We start from the raw sequence: 6,000 nt of genomic DNA, 5'->3' as shown, positions 1-6,000 counted from the left end.
GCGCGGGGATGGCGGTCCAGCCTTGGGGGAGGAGGAGGCCTGTACCGGCCGAGTGAGGCGGGGGCCAGGACACTGCAGACCGAGGGGCAGCGCGGGCAAAGGCCACTCAGAGACGCGGTGCAGCTGCTGGGCCTTTTCTGGCAGCCACAGGGACACAGGGCCATTTCCTAATCCACTTAATAGTAGGCAAACACCCTGGTGTCTGCTCAGCCCACGGTCTTGGAACGAATGGACCCAATTAAAAGGCCATCGCAGGGGAATTTAGGGGAAGAGGAAAAAAGGCGTTGATCAAATCAATGCCCAGCTGCCTGGGGGGCTGGTTGGTGACCTTCTGCCACAGACGCCTCCCTCCCACTCTGCCCTTGACCTGGGACCTTCTGACCACCCTGGCCCCCTCCTGCCCTCCCCCTGCCCGCCCTCTGACCAGCTGTGTGGCACCTCCCCGGGCCTTCTCTGGATCTCCGTTTCACCACCTGCCAAACTCTGCAGGAAAACACTGTCGGGAATCCTGCTGGCTCTTCCTTCCAAATACATCTGGCATCGGTCCATTTCTTACCAGCTCCGTGGCTGCCATCTGGTCCCAGGCCTCAGGATCTCTCACGAGGATTCCTGCGTCAGCCCCGTCCTGCTCCGGCTGCTGCCATCCTCGCCCCCCATCGCAGCCGAACTGAGCTAAATGGAAGGCAGACTCTCTCTGCCACGGCTCTCCACCCCACTCACTGTCCCGCCGGAACCCCCCATCCCTGGCCTCCATCTCAGCCCGGGCACCAGCCTCCTTCCTCTGGCAGCCAGACCCTGGCCTCATGCTCATGGCCCTCGGCCCCTCACATCTGCTCAAAGGCTCTCTTTTCAGCCTCTTCGGAGGCTCCACCTGGCCATCCTTTAAAAAATCCCATCTTCCCTACCCTCTCAATCCCTCCTCCCCCTCTGCTGTTTCCCCCACTGCACTTGTCACCTGCCAACCCCCCGGGGAGTTTACAGTTCGTTGCTTGTTGTCCGTCTCCCCCTCCTAGGATGTAAGCTCCACAAAGGGAAGGATTTTTCTAAGTCACTGTTGATTTCCAAATACCTACCACAGTACCTGGAACATCGTAGGCTCCGGGTACATTTGTGCTGAATCAATAATAACATAAGCTCCTACCTCAAAAGACCCTTGTGACACTTACATGAAATAATTAATTTGACTTGTTTTGCAAAGGAAGGGAATTACAGATGTTCTGCAAAACAGTTACATGGTTTATCGCATGTATTCCGCACTAAGACTCTCATTCATTCAGCGAGTAATTGGTGTGTGCCTACTACGTACGAGGCACAGAACTGGGCACGGGGGAAAAAGCAGGGACCAAACCAGACCAAGACCCTTGTCCTCTGGGAGCTTTCAGGAAGAGACAGACAATAAAAATAAAATGAGACGTGAGTGTGACTCTTCCTTTTTTATGACGAGGAAATTGAGGTGCTCGAGGTCATCTGACGAATGAGCGGCAGAGCCAAGTTCAAGGGTAAGTCTCCGCGAGGCTTATGTGCTTCTGCGCCTTGCGGGTGAGGGCCTCTGGGTTTACGAGGAGAGAAAGCCTGCGGGTTGGGGTGTGCGGATCTGGAGTGGGGAGGTGGGGGCGCAGTGGGCCACGGAGGGCTGGCTGAGTCTCCCGCTCCCTCTATGCTTCCCACTCCATCCCAGGGGCCCCCCCTTCCTGTGAAGGGGAGTTAGAGGCATTTTACCTCCTGCCGTGCTGGTGGGACTCAAATGACAGGCATCGGGTGGGTGGTAGGTGGGCCCTGGCTTCTGCCCAGATGCAGTCACGGGGGTGCCAGGAGGACCAGCTCAGTGCAGTCCTACCTCCCAGGAATGGAGTCCAGTCGTGGGAGCTGCCATGTGAGGCGGCAAGGACTTTCTGGGGCCCTCGGAGAGCAGGGCTTTGGGTGGGGGCACTGGAGGGGGGCGGGGGAGGGAGCTGGGGGTGCCAGCCTGGAGAAGGGCCAACTGGAGGTCGTGGTCACACCCTCCGGTGGCTGCCCCGGGCTGAGGGCCGATGTGCCATGTGTCCCTAAGCCTGAACTGGGGAGACACGGCTCCTGTGAGGAGGGCTCCCCCACAGGGACAGGAGTTGCCTAGGAAGGCGCGACCCTCCATCCTGGAGGTGGGTGAGAGGGTGCATAGGAGGTCAGGTGTCCAGAAGGTGCTCAGGGGACCCTTGCTGCCGGGATGGACCCTTCAGAGGCCCCAGCTCCAGGGACGGGAGGAGATTCTGGCTTCCCTCCAGAAAGGCTCTCAGACCAGACAGGGGGCTGGCCCTGAAGGCCGAAAGCCCAGCCCCAGGATTGCAAGCCCTTTCCGAGGACCCATCGCCCCTGCTCCCCAGTGCTCAGCTGTGTCCTCAGACCCGGGCCCCGGTGTCTTCCTGGCAGCCAGGGAACGTGGAGGACACCACCTGGGGCCTCCTTGAAGGTAAGCAGATCCAAGGGACAGCCAGGGTCAGAGGTCATCCTGCCCCTCCTGGCAGGACCAGTGAGGGCCTAGACAGCCTTTGAAACCCGAAGCTGGGATGCTGGCCTCAGAGAGGCAGCGCCCTGAGGACTGAGCAGCTGTCTGGCCTTCAGTCTTGCCTTTACGAAGCCAGCGGCCGGACACGTGCTTCTCTGAGGGAGTAAATCACCCCGCCGTGTCGTGTGGGGCTTTGTCCCGGGCCAGAGTGCAGCACCGTGGATCAGCTCAGCGCTCTGGGGCTTTGGATGGGGAGTCCCTGCAAACACATGGGGGCAGCTGGGCTGGAATGGAGAGCTGAAAAGTCACCTGCTTTCACCCCCCCCAGCAAGAGGCAGCAACCTCTTGTCACAGTCCATCAGCCCAAACCATCAGGAACACACCTGCAGCCAGAAAGGCCAGGCTTATAAACTGAAAATTATTTTTTTAATGTATAATTGTTTCACACCATTCCTGTTGTTAGTCAAAGTCAATGTCAAAACAAATCTAGGAACTGGTGCGTACTAAAGACATCTGTGGATCGATAGACTTTAGCGGTTATATGTACTCTTAGATGCTACATCTGTTTGCAACATGCCAGGCTCACTAACTAGGGCACTCAACTCCTGACTACAATTGCTATGGAGTTATTTAAAGTAAAATACTGCCATGTCTTTCCATCCTGAAAATGCTTCAGTGTAACTCCATTCAAGCTATAAAATAATACTGAAGTGACATACTTATGGCCGGGGGCAGATATTAAAAGGAGATTCATTAAAGAGTCACTGAACTGACAAGTTCAGTTATGCACAGCTGGATAATACAGCGGGAATTCTCTTCGTCAAAGAGAGGTAAAAAGACAAATGTCTTCGTAATAGAGAGTCAGCCAGAGCCCAAAGAGCCCATGTATTTCCAAGAATAAATTTCTTTTGTAATTTAACTGTATAAGAAAAAAAAAAAAAGCAACAACAAAAACCAAACTAAGCCTTCGAGAAAGTTTCTAAAACACAAAACTGGTCGTTTGAAAGGGATTTACACAGCTGTTTCATAGTAGCAATAACTCCACTAAAATAGAAGTCTCACATTTTAGCATCACTTCCTTTAGTGAAAAAACTTATAGGCTGTGGAAAGTCGTGTGTAAACAACTATACTAGTCATACTTGGATATTATATAACTGGGCTGTCTCTCTTCATTCCTAGTAAATCCTTTTTTTACTCATGCAACTCTACCCTCACTGATAAAGGCAATTCTAGACTTAAATCCTCTTGGAAGGAAAGAATAAAGAAACAAATCACCGATTTTTGAGTTTCAAAGGCCAAATGCTTTATATATACATTAAAGTTGGAAAAAATCAATGGTGAAAAAAAAAAAAAAAGAAAGGCCAGGCTTATTCCTCGCTGCAGCAGAAACTTCCCATCAGGCCATTCCCTGGGGTGTCTCCAAAGGGGGGAGTTAGGGAAGCGATGCTTCTAGGGCTGTGGGGGCTGCAGTCAGTCAAAGGTCCTTGGCAAAGATTGATCAGAATTTGCAAAGCAGAGAGTGGCTGGAACAGGCAGCGATCCTACGTTGAGCGCGCAGGAGTCCTTTCGGAGTGTTTACTATTAAATCAGTCTGTGGTTTTCTCTTGGAGCACGTGGATCTAAACAAACAGTGTTTACAAGTGAGTGGGAGCTTAGTCCGCGATGGACATCACGGCTTGGTCAGGCACTGTTACCTGTTTTGCAAGTGAAGGAATGTGATGCAAACTGTGTTCCCAGTTTCAATTTTCATCCCTCCCCCCGTCTCGCACACCCCAACAACCTGGCTGCCCGCAGGATCATTTTCTTAATCACTCCACCGCCCCCATTCCAGCCGCTGCTGCGGGCTCTGGCCACCAGGGGGCAGCAGGGAGGCACCCATGAACCCAGGACCCGCAGTAGACTAAGCTCAGGCGGGAAGGGAGCTGGACCAGCCCGCAGATTGAAGGGACAGGTCTGAAGCTCTGAACTGTCCTGTTTGCTTCCCTTTGCTCCCAGGAATTCGGGGACAGGGAGCAAAAAGGGGAGAAAATAGGGAGTGAGGAGGGAGGGAAACTGAGGGAAAGGGAGGAAGAATGGGGAGAGAGGGAGAGACGGGGGTTCACAGCGCTGGCCGCCAGATGCTCTGCCAACTCCGTTCCCCTCCTGCCATCCCCAAGCCTGGCTACTTCCAGCTCCTGGCTTGAGTCTGACCGTGCGGCCAGCCCTCCTGGTCCCTCTTTGTCCTGCAGGCTGGCCCTTCTGTCTCCAGGACTCCACGTGGTAGCTGCCAGGACTGCCCCTCCCTCTCAGCCTGTCCCTCACACACGGCTGTGACACAACACAGACACACACACACACGTACGCAAGCGTGCACACTCACACACACGCACTGAGGCACAGGCTGTGTAGCAACTTTTAATTTCTCCCCCCACATTTTGCAATTGCTTTGGTCACAAAGGCGGGTCTAACAGTTTAATCCTACAATGAGGTGGGACTTTTCCTGTGGCTGCTCTTTTGGAATTTGGCTCCAGGACATAAATCGGAGGGTACACAGGGGTAAAATGTCCACCTACTGAAGAAACCTGAACCAGCTGGGGTTAGACACCTTCTCAGAGTCTGTTACCCCAGCTCCCTACCACCCCCCACTCTGACTCTACAAGCTGAACACCTGACCCTTCTGCAGGTGTGAGTGTGCAACCTGGTGGGGGGAGGGGGGACAAGGGCTTTCCCGCCCCCGAGCCAGGTGAGGGAGACGCTAGGAAAACCACTCGGGGAGGCGGGGGTGCCTCAGTAGTTAGGGGTCTCAGCAGGAAGTTTGGGGTATGGGTAACTGAGGTAGTTAAATGAGGAGACTCTTTACAAGAGTAGAGTGTCGCCTGGTGTCTGGGGCACTGATGTCCGGTCGTCAGGGCCAGAGAGGCGAGGACAGCAAGGGGGGGCTGTGGCAGTCCCGGGGAAGATTCACGGGTCCCTCTCCTCCTCCCGGTGCCCCACCCCCAGAGGAGAGGGGCACGCAAACGAGGGGGCAGGGTCCTCCCGGCGGCGGTACATTAAGAAGGCGGGGAGCAGAAAATCAAGCAGGGGGTTGGAATTTTAAACTGGCCTGAACTTTAGTTGTTACCCAAAAGTGACTCAAAGTTTTGGAGTTTGCCAAATAGGCCACTTACGGACAGGAAAGGGCGACCTGGCCTCACGGAGCAGAGAGCGCGGATGGGAGGAAAGCCGCTGCCTGCTTGTGCCTTACTGCAGCCTCGCTGTTCCGGAAACTGGGGAAGGAGGCGTTACCAGTTCCATTTTACAGATGAAAAAACTGAGTGTGCGATCGCAGAGCTAGTAGTGTCTGAACTGGGCCAGCACCCAGCTCTTCCTGCCTCGGCTTCCCCGTGAGCTTCCCCTGGGGCTGCTACTTGGTCACTCTGAGTTCAGCACAAACTAAAGCCACAGTTGGTAAAAACAGAACTGATTAGGCGGCTCCAAGGTCAGAACCCGCGCCGCAGCCCCGCTCACCGGCATCACTCAGGCTTCTCCCCAGGATGCCC

The sequence above is a fragment of the Sus scrofa genome, chromosome 9, assembly GCF_054392235.1.
Source record: "Sus scrofa isolate SSC_HxYL_T2T_F1_AM1 chromosome 9, Sscrofa_HxYL_maternal_Yorkshire_Landrace_v2.0, whole genome shotgun sequence".
Lineage (NCBI taxonomy): Eukaryota > Metazoa > Chordata > Mammalia > Artiodactyla > Suidae > Sus > Sus scrofa.
The sequence above is the reverse complement of the archived record's forward strand: the minus strand, read 5'-3'. Positions refer to the sequence as shown.